The sequence below is a fragment of the Adiantum capillus-veneris genome, chromosome 18 (assembly GCF_014529385.1).
Source record: "Adiantum capillus-veneris isolate H3 chromosome 18, ASM1452938v2, whole genome shotgun sequence".
Classification (NCBI taxonomy): Eukaryota; Viridiplantae; Streptophyta; class Polypodiopsida; order Polypodiales; family Pteridaceae; genus Adiantum; species Adiantum capillus-veneris.
The window spans coordinates 13,656,693-13,674,586 of record NC_140948.1 but is presented as its reverse complement, the minus strand read 5'-3'; positions in this window follow the sequence as shown (position 1 = coordinate 13,674,586).

The following is a 17,894-nucleotide window of genomic DNA, read 5'->3' as shown; positions in this document are numbered from 1 at the left end:
CTACACAAGCAAGAACAAACTTACGGAGAACCTAGGATCTCGTGTCCTTTTAACGCAGTAGTATCAAGGGCCAAGTCCCAGAGCCTCTCCAACCATAGCAAGTCGAGTATTGTTGCGAAAATGGTCTCTACCCCAGAGAGTCACTCTTGTGAGATGTAGACATATCTTCCATATCGTCTGGCCGACACAAGAATTTGACTAAGAAAAGAGGATATCTTTGTATCGCTCTAAGAACTGTCTTTTAACTGCTTCATCTGCACTCTGCAAGTGAGATGCATACAGGAAGAACCAAGTCTTCTTGCCAAGACGCCATCAAATAAAAAAATGACTAAGTTACAAGAGAGTGAAGATCACAAAAATAAGAGGATAACAAGTGCTGATAAAGAAGAGATTACCAGTAGCTTATAAAGAAGAAGTAGCGTATCAAAGAAGCCACAAACGCGATGACTTATTTAAGAAGATGGCTTATTAAGAAAGATTTTCCATGACCCATATTATATTAGCATATTTTGGGGATGAAGAAGTATAAGAGAAAAATCAAGTTGAAAGCGTTAACAAGAAGTTAAGTTGTAAGACGTATCCAAGAAGCTTCATCAATTACGTATTTTATTCGAGTTGAGGATAGCTCTTTCTTTTTTTGTTGGGGAGAGATGCTGCCTTCAATAGACTCAAAGACCTCTTGACCAGCAGTCCTATCCTCATCAACCCTGACTAATTTACTCCTTAGCTCTTCTTTACCTGAAGGAGTTCAACTAGAAATTCACGTAGACCCCTATTTTAGACCTCTTCTGCAAGAGATTCAAGCTCAAAGCCCGAGGGAACACTTAACTGACTATACCTTAGCTGATGGTCTTCTTTACTACCTGAAAAGCTTCAGCCCCTAGATATTCCTCAGATGAAGTGGGAATGTCTGAGTATGGACTTTGTCACTGGTCTTCGAAAGACAACAGGAAACTATGATTCTATTTTTGTCATAATATATAAGCTCACTAAGGTGGCTTATCTAATTCCAGTCAAGAAGACAACCGCCACCATCGACATAGCCCAAGTATTTGTCAAAGAGGTAGTACGATTACATGGAATCCCTGCAAGAATCATCGGTGATCAGGATGCCAAATTCACTTCTAAGTTTTGGCAAGCCATGTTTCGATCTCTGGGTACCTAACTGAATCTCAGCTCAGCATATCATCCGGAAACTGATGGTCAAACTCAGTGAGTGAATCAAGTCATTGAAGATATGCTTCGAGCATACTGCAACCAACAGCCCCAGCAATGGATCAAGTTTCTTCCCCTAGTTGAGTTTGCTTATAACTCTTCTCACCATCGCAGCCTCGGAATGTCACCGTTTAAAGCCTTGTATGGTCAGGAATTTTTAGTCCCTCTTCATTTAGTTGACCCAGCTCTTCATGTTCCTGCCACTAAGTCTACCCTGGAAGAGATGGATCATCAACTTCTAGTCATTAGAGACAACCTGAAGAGATCTAGTGATAGGCAGAAGAGCTACACTGACCTTCACCGCATCCGCTAGAAGCTTTAGCAAAGGCGAACAAGTTTTCCTCAGAGTCAAACCCAAACGTAGCTCCTTAAAGCTAGGGAAATTTTGTAAGCTAGCATTCAGATATTGTGGACCTTTTGGAATCAAATCAATATCTCCCTTTTGTCCAAGCCCTTGATCATATTTTTGGTTGGTTCTTCGGAAAAACTCATAATTATTCTTCAAGATATCGATGGCACTTTTAATGTAATTTTTATGCGGATGTAATCAATCATCATATTTATGGTATTCAAGCATCTCTAGTCAGTCAATTCTTTTGAGATTCAAATCGTCTATGGTGTTTTACAACTCTAGTTGTTATGATACGTGAAATATTTGATTACCAAGTGAAAGATGAGACAATAAGCTATAGACAAAAGAGAAAAAAAAAGGATGGACGAAATAAATTGGGTACACAAGGGAGGAGAAATTGCAAGATTAATTAAAAGATCAGTATGAAATCCTTTAACTGTCAAGAACATGGTATTAGTTGGATGATATCAATAGAGAAATGAGTCAACTCTCAAAACGGAAAAAGGTTAAAGTTTAGGTAAGAATGATAAGCGTATTAAGGCTAGATAGACAGCGAAGTGAAGAAATGATCTTCAAACCTCACAAGAGAAACACAATCCAGTCACACCAAAGAAAAAATACCTAGTTGAGTAAGATCACACTCAGTAATTAAAGTAACCCCGAGTCATTAAGACTTCTTTATGATTAGTACTTTTGAGTCGGCACTAAAAATAAAAGAGAAGTGTATTATTCAAGGTCCATACCAGCTTCATTACCCTTTAATCTAAATACCCTAAAGTTATTGACCATCTTCAATCATAAGTTGACCGAAGATCGAGTCTGACTATTCTCTAAAGCATGTCCCAAGCTGAGGACAACTCTTTCTTTTTTTTGGGGAGTTTGTAAGGTCCCTCCCTAAACCCTAGAGCCATTCATAACTTTTTCAGCCTAGAAAATAATTTAGAAAAAGCAAGACCTTGTCGACAAAGAAGTCATGCGGACAACGAGACTTTACTCCAGAATGAAAAGACAAGGATATTTTGGATAAGAAATTACATCATCCCTATATTTTTTCAAAAAGATTAAGATTATTTTTATACTTCTTCATGAAGATCCGCGTGGGAACTGATCTAGATCGGGAACTGGGAGAAAAGGGACTAACTTGATTGAAAGATAAAGTTAAGAGATAAGAACTAAGAAGAAAATTGGGGTCCAATAGGAATTAAGAAGAGAATTGGGGTCCAATAGCGTTTGAGAAGAGAATTGGGGTTCAACAGGAATTAAGAAGAGAATTAGGGTCCAATAGCATTTGAGAAGATAAATGGGGTCCAATAGCAATTGAGAGGAGAATTGGGGTCCAATAGGATTTGAGAAGAGAATTGCGGTCCAATACGAATTGAGAAAAGAATATCCACCATTTCCTATATAAGCACCCTCTCTCCTTTGTAATTTTGAACACACATATTGCTAAGCTACTTGCATACTTGCCATGCTCAAGATTATGCTTAAGTAAAATCAAGGTTTCCATTAGACCTTGCTCTTGATCTCTCCCTCTCTTGAAGGCCAAACCCTTGAGGGTTTTGTGAAGAAGCTTCTCTCTCCTTCCTCTTCATCCCAAATCCCTTTCCTTCCTCCTTGAGCCTCACATCTCTTCGAGAAGGACTTCAACCCCACTTCCTTGTTGTTTAGAGAAGGTAATCTTCATTTCTAGTAGGATTAATTAATCCATGTGTTTTAATACTAGGAAAGTTTATGTGAATCATTTTAGGTTTAAGCTTTAATGGTAACCTTGGAATAAGGGTTAAGTATTAATGGTAGTTATGGATCATTAAGTTAAGTTTCAAAGGTAGATTTGCACTCATAAGCTAAGATTCAATGGTAACTTTGCACTTAGATGTTAGCTTTAATGACTACCTTGCATTTTTAGGTTTAAGCTTTAATGGAAACCTCGCAATTAGGGTCAAGTGAGAAGAGTATCTAAGCATCATTAAGCTAAGCTTAAAAGGTAGAATTGAACTCATAAGCTAAGCTTTAATGGTAACTTTGCACTTAGATGTAAGCTTTAGTGACTACCTTGCATTTTTAGGTTTAAGCTTTAATGGAAACCTCGCAATTAGGGTCAAGTGATAAGAGTATCTATGCATCATAAAGTTAAGCTTCAAAGGTAGATTTTCTCTCGTAAGCGAAGCTTTAATGGTAACTTTGCACTTAGATGTAAGCTTTAGTGACTACCTTGTATTTTAGGTTTAAGCTTTAATGGAAACCTCGCCATTAGGGTTAAGTGTTAAGAGTATCTATGCATCATTAAGCTAAGCTTCCAAGGTAGATTTGCACTCTTAAGCTAAGATTTAATGGTAAATTTGCACTTAGGTGTAAGCTTTAGTGACTACCTTGTATTATAGGTTTAAGCTTTAATGGAAACCTCACAATTAGGGTTAAGTATTAAGAGTATCTATGCATCATTAAGTTAAGTTTCAAAGGTAGATTTGCACTCTTAATCTAAGCATTCATGGTAACTTTGCACTTAGGTGTAAGCTTTAGTGACTACCTTGTATTTTAGGCTTAAGCTTTATAGGATGACCTTCTAGCTTCTTAAATGGAAAGCTAGGCACCATAAGAAAATAGTAGTTGTCTAAGCTTGATAGAAATAGTTCAATTTCTGGTATTGAAAAGTACTTCTAAAAGTTTTCAATTTCAAGTTTGTTTGCAAATACGGGATAGGGGAGATAGGGGCCCATAACTTCGCGACCTCCGTGTTGTTTTGAACCGAAAACTCTACAAGCTTCCATGGAGATGCCCCATGGATGGCAAAGGATTGCAAAAACCTGGGAATCATACAAAAACGGGGATTGAACTTAAAAAGTCGGCATTTTTGAAGAGACATTAACCATCAAATGCCTATGGCAAAAACTCGCTTGTATTTTCTAAATAAACTTGGCTGGTAGATAATTAATGAAAGTAGGAATTAAGGTTGATAAATGAATGAACCTGGAAATTACCAACTAGGAGCTAAAAAGGAATCTCGAGAGGTGATAGGGATAGCCCATTGCAAAACATAGATTTAACTAGGAGTTTTGAAGATTGTATGGAAATGACCGGAAACCAAGATGGATCTTCTTGGGGTCAATTTGATTGAAAGGCCGGCCCATTGAGAGGATTCTCTTGGGGAACTTGACGGAGATTGGCCCTTTTCAGCTAGGGCAGCATAACAGGCAAGTTGTTATACCTAGGTCATTCATGCCCAAGGGATAAGGGATGAATGGGTTTGTTTTATTTTTGTCCGACCGGGTGAAGTACCCACGGTATCTTATTGGAAATCGTCCATAATCTGGATGGCCTGATGCCAATAGTTGGATGAGAAGGTCATACTCAGGGAGGATGATGTGAATTTAATTAAGGAAATTTGTTTGACTTGGTTGCTTAAAAAGAAACTAGAAAGGCTAGGAATATAGGGGCTATCCTGTGCATCTGTCACCAGATGGTGCTATACCTCTCAAAATAAAATGCTTAGGAAGGAATGATTAAGTTACTTGATGAGCCTTTCCCAAACACTTAATTATGGGAAATATTGTGAAGGTGCTTCAATTTTGATGGCTTGTACCGATTATCTTGGCCTGAATGGGGAGGCAAGATGAATTGGTTGAAACTAAATGTGTTGCATGATTAGTTAGGGAACTATTTACAATCTTATTATAGCAGATAAAGAAAAGGAAATGAATTAAAAGTTTCTAAATAAAGATCTGGTGGGAACAACCAGATGAATTTTCTTGAATGAGGGTATGCAACAGATTGCATGCTGCTTGTTGTTTGATGATGTCTGATAGACTGTTGTCTTCCTGATTTTGTAGTAGTTAAGTACTACCTCGGGAAGGGATTTTCATGAAATGGTTCGGTGGGTGGGCGGATCCGGAGGGTCAGATGGCCGGATGTTGATTTAGAAATTTTAAATGCTAGGACTATGTGGGATAAAAATGGGTAATCGGGGACGAGCGAGACCAAGTAGGATTTCAAGATCCCTCTTCTTAGGGGAAAGTGATAACTGCCGTGCCTACTTGTCATGAAAAAGGGGTTATTTCCATGAACCAAGGGAGAATAAGAAAGCAAGAGCAGATCCTCAAGTTAAAGATAAAGAGAATCAAGTCTAAGGACCACGATTTTGGGTACGAAAAGCTGTCAAGGATAGATTGATTATGAGAAGCGGATAGAATCGTTGAATGAAGGGATGTACCCCTTGGGTTGGCATTCGAGATAGACCGGAGTCCTGTCTGAGTGTCTACCCCAAGTGGGAGGGATACTTGCAGATAGATCTACGTCATTCCCTGGAACGGTCTAAAGAACTGAGGGAGGTGAGTAGGGTCGAGTCTGGGTATGGCCCTCTCATGGTTAAAGGCTCTAGGGATTCTAACTAGTGTAGCATTTCCCAGTACATAAGCTGAGCTTGATGGATTTGCAACTCCCCCCTTCTTAGGGTGATCACTATATCTACGACTGTTTTGGTCAAAGTATATGCTCGTTGGGTTACAACATCGAAGCTTGATTTCTGATGGAGGAGAGTTTAGTTCTAAACAGATTTTTTGGGTTCACCAGGGTAATGTCCTTCAGCTCTAGAGGGGATGGGCTATAATATATTCTTTTCTCTGAAATGAACCATTCTTTTGTATCTATCATTGGGATGCACTTCTATGAGCTGGTATGTGGGCCGTTCAAACACTGGTTGATCCTTTTTGTACAGTTTCCCTTTTTGGTCTACATAGTGTGCATATGAATTATGTGTACCATACAATGCTAACAACATTTTATTTAATTTGCACACTTATGGCAGTGGATGCAAAATCATTTGCAAACCTAACAGTCTTTTCAACTTTTGGTGATATCTGGACACCATGAACAAATTCATGGAGAAATTTGTTGTTCAAAGAATCAATTTTAAGCTTTTCAGGTGCCTCTACATCTTTATGCTCATTTTGAACTTGCAGTGCTTTTACAGGTGCTTCTAATGGTAATACAGAATCATCCGATTGCATTAAAAGTGACGAGTTAGATGCACTTACATCCAGATTCACATTTCCAATTTTCTCTGTACCTTGCTTGGTAGTCGATATGTCCCTGTGTTGGCTAGATTTCTTGGACAATCTTCAAAAAAATGTCCACCTTTTTGTCCGCGATCTGAGCAATATGCCATGACTGGTGGTATTTCATTTGGTTCTGTCATGTCAAGCTCTAGCTGAGGAGTTTATGCTTCTATGCTTGTCAAATTGTCGGCATCTTCTTTCAGAACACTAAGCATCAAATTGTAGAATGGTCCGTCTTGACCTTTGTACTGTCTTTGACTCGGTTCTCCCATTAGACTGGCTTCAATTGTTTGATCTGTTGGATCTTGCAATTCTGGATCTCGACTATAGATCTGACCACTGTAATCCATGTACAATGATCTTGAATGCATATGCACTAAATGTATGTTTTGCTAGCTTGTGTAGATTTCTGAATAACCACTTGGGTCAATTTTTTGCACTTCTATCTACACTTCATCTTTGAGCTTGCAATACCTGGCTCCACTGAAGTTTGTGAACATCTGGGAGTTCTCTAAATCTGGCTTTACTCTGATCAATAGGATCTTGGCTCCTGTGTTGCTTTTGCTGTTACTTTATCTCCAATTGTAGCCATATAGTTGTAAAATCTGCTATGTTGCAGTTGTACCTGTGTTGTCATTGCTTCTAGCTTGCTCTGTTGGACTTGATTTCATGGCTCGATTTGAGTTCATGTCGACTTGTTCTGTAAAAATTGTCTCATAGCAGATTTTGGTATTGATTAGCAAAATTTCTGCTGCTCGGTTTTGATTAAACTGCTTTAGCCAAAGCACGTTTGCAGTTGACTTCTCTTCAGACTCAAGAGGTGATTAACTCTAGCTCGACGGTGTCTGAATGGATCTGGGCCTTTGAAATGATGAAAAGCTGAGCTCTGAACAACTTAAGCTACAATCACCATTATTTGTGCCCGTGTTCGTGGAAGCTCAATTTGCAATGAAATTATTGGACAAGCCAATTTCTAGCATGCAAAATTTTTGAAATCCGACTGACGCTCCACTGCTTCGAGTTGGTCTTTTTGCTCGCTTTTTTCGGCAAATCTGATTCGCTTTGCGCGGTGTAATTTTCTCGGCTTTGCTTTCTTGACTTGCTCGCTTTTGTGTTGTTTGCTTGGTGTGTGACTCTTTCGGCTTTGCTTTTTTGCTTTTTTGCTTTTCTACCTCTTTCGACGACTTTCTTTTTATTTTTATTATTTTTTTCAAATTTTAAAATTTCTACTTTTTTAGTATTTTATGATTTTTTATATTTTTGAGAAAATTTTGATTTTTAAGAAAATTTTCTAGTAATTTTGTAAATTTTTTGCGAATTTTGCGTTTTATGAATTTTTTGTGATTTATAGTGTTTTTTTTGGACAATTTTGGATTTTTTAATGATTTTTTATGAATTTTCTACATTTTTAAGGGATTTATTTGTGTCAATTTTTGACTTTTTAAAATGATTTTCTATGAGTTTTTTTTTGAAATTTTATGTTTTTCTATTTTTTGGTAATTTTTAAATCCCTTTTTTGATTTTTATGAGTTTTTAATTTTGTATCAAAAAGTTGGTTTGTTTTTCTTTCTTTTAATATATTTTTTTAAATTATTATTCTCTAAATCTTTTATTGAAATTTTGAATTTTTATTAATTAATTTTGTGATTTCTTGATCTTTAATTTGTTTTTTAATAAATTTTGTAAATAAATAAATTAAAAAATTACTACCTTCTTACCTGCTCATGCCGGTGGCAGATTGACCAGCGTTGATTGCAGGGCGTGTGGTAGTGGGCGACTGACTCGGGCGTTGACAATAGTGCACACGTGCGTAGAGAGAGAGAGAGAGAGAGAGAGAGAGAGAGAGAGAGAGAGAGAGAGAGAGAGAGAGAGAGAGAGAGAGAGAGAGAGAGAGAGAGCGGGTACACTGGTTGGGTCAAGTGCGCAATACGGCAGACAAGAGAAGAGGGAAAGCAGATGGCGTAGGGGTAGATTGTGCTGATGGGGCAGAGTTGGAGGGGCGCAATGGAGAGACGAGAGAGAGAGAGTGAGGTGGCTCACGCGCTTGTCAGCACTGTCAGCGGGCAGGGGGGTACATGACAAACATGAGAGAGATGGTGTGTGTGTGTGTGTGTGTGAGAGAGAGAGAGAGAGAGAGAGAGAGAGAGAGAGAGAGTTAGGGGGAGTTAGTGAGAGATTGTTAATAAGCGGAGAGAGAGTGAGGAGGAGTTAGAGAAGAGAGAGAGGGAGAAGAGAGAAGATGTTGATAATCGCTTGGGAGAGGGTGGGGGAAGAGAGAGAATGTTGATAATCGTTAGGAGGGTGGGGAGGAGAGAGAGAGTAAGAGAAAGAGAGAGGGAGTGTAGGCGGGAGGCACCGAGAAAAAGAAGAAGAGAAATTTAATGTCTACGAAAACTAACCCAACAGACCGTAAAGATCTATCCACCCACGAGGAAAGTTTATGCGCCGCAAGGCACGGCGTTGAGGTCAAAATATTTTTTTCTTATTATTTTATTTTCAATTGTCCATAAATTCCAAAATTAGGCCGAAACGCTAAAAATCACTCGAAAATTTAAAAAATCGTCAGAAAATTCCAAAAGTTTCCCAAAAATTGTAGAAATCTCTAAAAATCATCAAACAATCATAATCAAACACTTTTGACACGCATAAGCACACCAAAAATAGCAAATTTTATCGAAAAAGTCAAATTCGACAATCATCAATCCGGTCCCCGAAAATAGTAAAACGGTCAAAATTTGACGAACGAAAGCCCAAATGCGCTCGAAATCAAGCCGTAAATACACTTCAATACAGCTCGTAAAGATTGCAAGATATCAAATTTTCATGGAATTAAGAAAAAATTAGCAAAAAACTACCAAAAATTTATAAAAATTATCCAAAAAATACCCAATTTTTTTAAAAAAATTCTCCACACATAGGGGATTAGTGCAGCTAAATAAAATCACAAAAAGCACATCAATTCAATTGCCAACTCATTTGATCAATAAAATCCAAACTAGGCAATTAAACCGGCAAAATTAGGTCAAAATTTGACGCATATGCAATGTGTAAATCCTTGTTTTGAGCTAAAATGCAACAATTAACCATTACACACATCAAATATGCAATCAAGAATTGAATTAATCATGCACATTAAGCACTTTTAAGGCACACACTTACACACTAATAATTGGCAGTTTACCAATCTTTAGGTGCGCACACAAAAGGGTAAATCTTGTCAAAATTGAAATGTGATTTCACAAATCTCTAGTTGGGCTTGACCACAACACAAATCAATCATTACATTTGAAAAATCATTAAGCACACATTGATTTTTAGGTGCGCAAACAAGGGCAAACTAGTGTACACACTCAATTAGAATGCACACACACTTGATTTTAGTGCACACACTTGCAATTGACCATTCAAACATGCAATTAATTCAATTAGGCACCAAATTAGCAATGTATAATCACCAGTTAGCAGTTGAACTTTTCAAATTCATACGCCACCAAATCTGAAAAATTTCAGCATTACGATGGCATGAAAACGAACAATCCAAAAATTTTCAAAGCAACATAGCATCAACATTGCATTGCAACAACATAGCATTGATATTACATTGCATCATGGTGGAGTCTACACAATTCTACACATCTTTAGATTCTAGGGAGGTTGAGAATACCACCTTGATTACCTTTCCATTGAAGATCGATTGAACGGTTGAAAGCTCCAATCCTTGGTAGCAAATTAGTGTGTAAGTTAGCAAAATTAATCAAATTAGCAAGGGGTTAGTGTGAAATCAGAGTGTGTAAACACACAAGTGGCAAGATACGGTGATAAATTAGGGAGTAATGAACACATTGATTCATGCACACACATCCAAAATCCACAAAAACATTACACACAAGTGAAGTTAGTGAGGAAACACATCCGATTATGCCGCAATTACACTAGTGTAGGCCATTGTCCCCGGCAACGGCGCCAAATGGTTGGGGGTTCCATCATTGCATAGCTCCAATGACCAACAAAATTATCAATGCGGAGGGATGAGCTACCCGGCTAGGGCATGGAAACACTCACACGATTAGTGAGCTAATCTTGGCAACACGAATGATTGACTCACGAGGTGAGCTTCTCGGTCTATGGAGGAGCTAAGCCACAATGATGGGCAATCTCCACATCCACTTCCTCCACCTCTAATCAACCCAATCACACACACTAACGATTGCAAGATGCACACAACAATAATCCTATCATGCAACACACAAATCGCAAGCACACACACATAGATCTATCGAGCACCACACTACAATCAAACCTACATGCACACACAATAAAAAAAGGGCAATCACACAAGATTAGAGAGAGATTAACCACTAATTAGTTAAGATCTAAGAAATCATAAGAAGCATGAGAGAGGCATAGTGAAAGAGAATTAAACATTGATTAGTGTTAACTAAGTCACATGAGCAAGGAGAAGCTCAAGGACTCCATAGCCACATACCTTAAGAGCTCTCACCAAATACTGCTCTCAACAAATGACTTGAGAACCCTAATTTCTTTTACACACTGTCTTATATACCTAGGGTAAAAATATACAATGTCCGGGCGTCCAAGGCCTTTAGGGCTCCACCACTTACTGTATTGGCTACCTAGGCACACTAACTGACCTGTTCTTTACAGCTTGGAACTCCCATTGAGCCCGTAACACATTAAAATATTACAATGGCTTGAAATAAATCGGGAATTTACAATACATGACCATTTTGGGAGAACGTGAAAAATGTGTAACTGCAATCTTCACTACTTCTTTGTATTCATCCTCGATGTCCATTCGTACATCTTCGGTCTTTAGCAGCTTCTGTTAAGGCGTTGACTCAGTTAACATATGGTAACGACCATCAATCGAGAGATTTTTTATTTAATCAATTAAACTATAACAGAATGGTAAAATTTGTGAAGACCAAGAATAAAAAACCAAAAAAGAAATTTTAGGAACTCAGGTCTATACCTATATGTTAACTACCATCAATCGAGAGATTTTTTATTTAATCAATTAAACTATACCAGAATGGACAAAATTGTGAAGACTAAGAATAAAAAACCAAAAAAGAAAATTTAGGAATTTTAGGTCTACACCTCTTTCAGTGCAATAGAATTTCAACCAAAATCAAAGACCACCTTAAAATCAAAAGAATTTTATACTAGGAAATCCATATTTTGTAAGGAATGAGTCACCCAATAATAACATTGATAATAACTTTAAGGGAAAATTACCAAGATACCCCTCTAATTTGTGGAAATTCCCAAAATACTCCTCAAATTTCAAAAATTCCCAAAGTACCCCCATAATTTGTCATAAAATCCCAAAATGCCCTTCAAATTTTCCAAAATTCCCAAAATACCCTTTGTTGTGAGAGTAAATTTCTTGAAAACCAAAGAAACTTGTAGCTTTTCATAAGAAGAGTGATTGTCTACCATACAGGATGCTAAAACTAAAATTTGAGCTGGTTATGTAGGCTTTGGAGATGAATCCTTTCATTATTTCTAGACATAATTGCCTTTTTTTTGGGAGGTAATTTGCAAAAAATTACATGCTAAGCACTCAAAAACCGATCTCAATTGTCAAACAAGAATAAAGATTAGAAAATCTTGAAGATCCAACAAAAATAGAGACAAGGGTATTTTGGGAATTTTTGAAATTTGAGGGGTATATTGGGAATTTCCACAAATTAGAGGGGTATTTTGGTAATTTTCCCTAACTTTAATTGACCACCTCACCCAACAGGAGGAGGAAACCAAATGTATCAAGGAAGAGCTCAAGGTGCTTGAGGCAACAAAAATCAGGCTATCGTATATGGTTATGCTACAATCAAACATTAAGGGACTAATAAATAGTTTTAGGTAATTCAAGCTTCTTTAGAATAGGGAGATAGACATTCTATCTTACTGCTTGATTTAGAAAGCACATATTCTTTCATCTCTCCTAGATGCATTAGAAACCTCACTTTGCATGAACGCTCTAATACTGATCTTACAATAGAATTAGCTACTGGTAGGAAATTTAAATCTTCTAGTTTAATGCTTGACTTGAATTTTGCATTGGATGGTCAAAGCACTTTAGCACACTTTAGGATCTTTCGCATAGGATTCTATTTTGGAATTTTTAAGCCAATGATACTCAATTAGATTGTACACATGCTTCATCAACTTTTGTAAATGAGTACAAGTGTAGGATCACTGTTACGTGGAAGGAAAGACAACCTATACTTTATCTTGTGAATTTCATAACGTTGCTAAAAGGATATAGAAGGAATGAGATGATTATCTTGTGAAGCTTAACCTTGTAAAGAAGAAATGAGAAACGCTAGAACATGAGTGGCTCATTGAACTTAATGATGCGTTTTTAAAGGAAGTTTCAATATTACCACATAAGCATGAAGTTGATCATGTAGTTGAGCTTATTTCAGGAGTTTAACCATATGCTCATATACCATACAAGATGTATGTTCTAGAAACGATTGACCTCAAAGAACAATTTATCCAATTCCTTGACCAAGGCTTCATTCGACCTAGTGTTTGTCCATGGAGTACTCCTACTCTTCTCAATAAAAAGAAAGAGGGTACTCTACATCTCTACATTGACTATCACGTATTAAATTAAGTAAGAATAAGTTTACAACTAGGATTGATGAATTACTTGATCAATTACACATAATTTCTATTTTCACGAAGATTGACCTAAAATCTAGCTATTAAAAAACCTTGAGTAATGAGAAAGATATACCAAAGACAGACTTTAGTAAGAATTTTAACATTATGAGTTTATAGGTATGCTTTTTAGACTTACAAATGCTCTAGGACCTTTCAACCAACTTATGATTGACGTATTTAGAGAACACCTTGATGATTTTGTTCTTGTTTTTTCATGATTTTTTATCTACTCAAAGACTAGAAAAGAACACGAGTATCATGTACACAAATTACTTGAGCTTCTATAGCGAAACTAGTTTTATGCTAAGCAAAGAAAATATACTTTTTCATTGACAAAGTGGAATATATTTGGTAAGGAGTTTCCGTTGATCCAAATGAGATTGAAGATGTTGTAGCTTAGCCCACTCTAAAATATATCAAAATAAGTATGTAAACTTCTTTGGATTGACATGATGGTATCATACTTTATTTGAAGGTTACACTAAGATTGAACGATACTCTTAAGAAGATTGAAGTATTTTCTTGGAATAATCGAGCCACGGCTAGCTTGAAAAACAAGAAAATTTTGGGAATGATCGTGCTAAGACCAAGAATCAAATTCCAAATAAGAATTTCAAGAATTTTAAGTCTACACCTCTTGCAACTCAACAAAACCCCGACACCTTAGAATTAAACAAATTTTAGACCAAGGAATCCACCTTTTGTAAGGAATGGACCATCCAACAATAACAATAGTAATACATTTAATTAGTCATGTCACTCAGGAGGAGGACAAAACCAATGACCAAGGAAGAGCTAAAGCCAATAGAGCTCAAGGTGGTTAAGGCATTATAAATCGAGCTATTGCATACAGTAATGCTACAATCAAACATCAAGGGACTGATGAATAGTCTTCAATACTTCAAATAGTTTTCAGTAATGAATAGTTTTTAGTACTTCAAATCTGCATAGCATATAGAGATAAACATTTTATCTTACTGTTTGATTTAGGAAGTACACATTCTTTCAACTCTCTAAGATACAATAGAACCCTCACTCTACCTGAGCATTCTAAAAATGACCATATAATGGAATTAGCTATGGATAGCAAAGCTTAATCCTTTACTTCAATGGGTGATTTACGATTTTATTGATAAAGTGGCTTAAAGTCAATGATATTCACTTACATTGTACACATACTTCATTAACTTTTGTGAATGGGCAGAGATCCACGATCACTGCACAAAGTTACTAGAAGGATATACAAGGAATGAGATGATCTATGTTTTGAAGCTGAACCTTGCAAAGAAGAAATGATAAACACCAAAACTTGAGTGACTCACCAAATTCGATGATGTGTTTCTTGAGAAACTTTCAAAATTACCATATCAAGTGTGAAGTTGACCATGCAATTGAGCCTATTCTAGGAGTTCAATCAGTTCCTCGTAGGACTATACACAATATCTATATCAAAATATTTTGAACTCAAAGAACAACTTACCCTACTTCTTAATCAAGGATTCATTCAAACTAGCATATCTCCATTGAGGACTCCTATTTTTTCAATCAAAAGAAGAATGGTATTCTACGTCTTTGTATTGTCTATCACATATTAAATTATGTAACAAGAATTACCTAGGATTGATGAGTCAATTGATCGACTATATGGAGCCTCTATTTTCACAAACATTTACCACCTTAAATCTAGCTATTATCAAATCCGCATTATGAAGAAAGATATACAAAAGTTAGGTTTTTGATATTGAATGTGGACATTATGAGTTTACAATTATTCCTTTTGGACTTACAGATGCTCCATATAACTTTTAATTGACATATTTAGAGAACATCTTGTCTACTCGGAGACTAGAAAAGAACAAGAGCATCATGTGCATGAAGTACTTGAGTTCTATGACAAAACAAGCTTTATACCAAGCAAAGAAAATGTACTTTTTCAACGACAAAATGGAATATTTGGGCTTTATTGTTTCCAAGGAAGGCATCGAGTGAGATTGAAGTTGTTGTAGCGTGGTCCAATCCCAAATTTTTCAAAGGAGGATGCAAATTTTTTGGATTAACAAAATGGCATCGTACTTTCTATGAAGATTATCATAAGATAGCAATTGGCGAATACTCTAAAAAAAATTGAAGTGTTTGCTTAGAATGATTGTGCCCAAGCTAGCTTTGAGAAACTCAAAGAGATTTAGTAAATGTTTCTATTTTACAACTTTTCAATGTCACAAAGACATTCATCATTCTCATAGATGCAAATGAACAAGCGATTGATGGTGTTTTGTCTCAAGAAGAAAGACCAGTAGCTTATGAATCTTGTAAATCATGCATTCACAAATTAAAGTATCCTACTCATTATTTAGAATTATTAGCAACAACATGCTCTTAAAGTACGGTGACATTATCTCCTTGGGCAATGACTTAAGCTAAATACAGATGATAAAAACCTCAAGTGGATCTATACTCAACTCGATCTTAATGTGAGACAACTAAGATGGATGTAATTATTGTGTAAATATGATTTTGCTATTTAATATCAATCAAAACTAGAAACTTTGTAGTCGATACTTTAAGTAGAAAGAATACAGAAGCGGTGATTGCAATTTCTACCACATATTTGATTGAGCTTATTCATGAGAGGATGCCTTAATATTGATTTTGCAAGAAAATTCAATATTTATCAAGTTTGCATACTCAAACAATGCAAGGACAATAAATCAATGGCTGTTATATTGAACGATAAATATTTATTAAGCTTGCATAATCAAACCGTAAAGGAGGAGCTCCATGATATCCATATTGCAGGTCATTTAGGTTACATCAAAACTTATGCTACTTTGAGAAAAAGTTTATTTTGGCCAAGATTGAATAATGATGTGTTATGTTACCAAATGCTTTAGATGTCAATGCTTTAAAGCTGAACAAATTCGATACCTTGATAAGCTTCATCCAATTAATGTGCCTCAAATAAAATAGAAATATATATCGATGAATTTTGTCGTAGAGCTTCCTATATTTCTTGGATATGATTCTATTTTTGTGGTGATTGATATGCTTAGATAAAAGACTCACTTATTTCCGGTTAAGATAATGTTAACAACTAAAGAAATAGTTCAAGCTCTCAATAAGGTTTTTTTATGCATCATTGTTTATCTCACTGAATATTTTTAGATCATGATGCAAAGTTCACTTCAAACTTTTGGAAAGTGTTATTCTTAGTTAGAGAAACTCAATTGGCCTTTAGTATTGCATATCATCATTATACTGACATCCAAACAGAGAGAACCAATCAAGTTACTAAAGATATATTACATGCTTATTGTATATGTAAATAAAATAAGTGTATGAGGTATTTATATTTGGAGAGAGAGAGAGAGAGAGAGAGAGAGAGAGAGGGGGGGGGGGGGGGGGGGTAAAGAGGTTAAATTAAGCATTATGAACAAGTAGAGGTATAGTTTGCCATATTTCTCTAACCTTTGAATGGCCTTATTTGGCAACTTTTGAATAGGTACAAAAACCAAAAGGACATTGGGTGTTGTAAAAAGGAGATTCTGGGATGCTAGCATGCTTTTGGGAGCCCAATGGATGGATGGTTACAATTTTTCAAAAAATAAAAGGGAACACTAACAAGCTTCATTAGCATCTTAGACCAACAAGCCGTTTTTCTTAGAGAGATGCAGCAGCTTGGAAAGAGATCAGAGGTTGAGATGACTCATACGACAAAGGAAAGAGAAAGTGCTTAGCAAAATCCAAGAATTGTAGAGTTGGAACCACAAGCCCATAGCTTAGATTATGATTTTTTTTGTCTCCTTCTATCGATAGTACTTTTGGCGTACACCGTCTAACCATTCTTCAAAGTAGAACCAAACCACCATGTAACATGACCATTACTAAACATTTTGTTAAATGGTCAACTTATCCTAAAGAACATGCTACTTGGGAAGGTAATGACGTTTTGTGACAAAATTACTCAAACTTCATGCTTAGTTGTCTACACCACAAATCATTTGTTGTGGTCAATGGTGGGCTTCCACCCTTGGCCATAAAAATACAACCATTGACACTGCCATGTGGAGAAGGGAAAAGATATAGATAGAAGGGTTGTTGTTGACATAAAAATAAGGGATGAAGTGGTTGACATATCTACACATAATAGTACACAGAGAAAAGAAGGAAGGGGACAAACTCTTACACAAGAGGATGCCATAGGGAAGCTTCATTGGCCAAGACATAGGGTAAGAGGCAGGAAAGGAAAAAATTGAGAGCATCTACACAAGAATGTCTTAAAGATTGTAGCCCCAAACTCCACGGAATTTCTTGTGGAGTTTGGTATTTAATATTTGATATTACATGTTGGTGCTAAAAAATTGGAAGCCCCTCTTTTATACTTAGTTCCACTTTAGTTATGAGTGGAGCATATCACTTATTGCATGACCCTGTGAAGGTGAGTTCTCACTATCCTATTTACAAAGAAGCCATAGTGGCTTATTGATAAAAGATCTAAAACACTATGAAAATATAAAATGGTTGAGGAATTTATTTATTTCCAATGCCTTTTTTTGAACTCCTAGAATTCCAATCTACAAGTC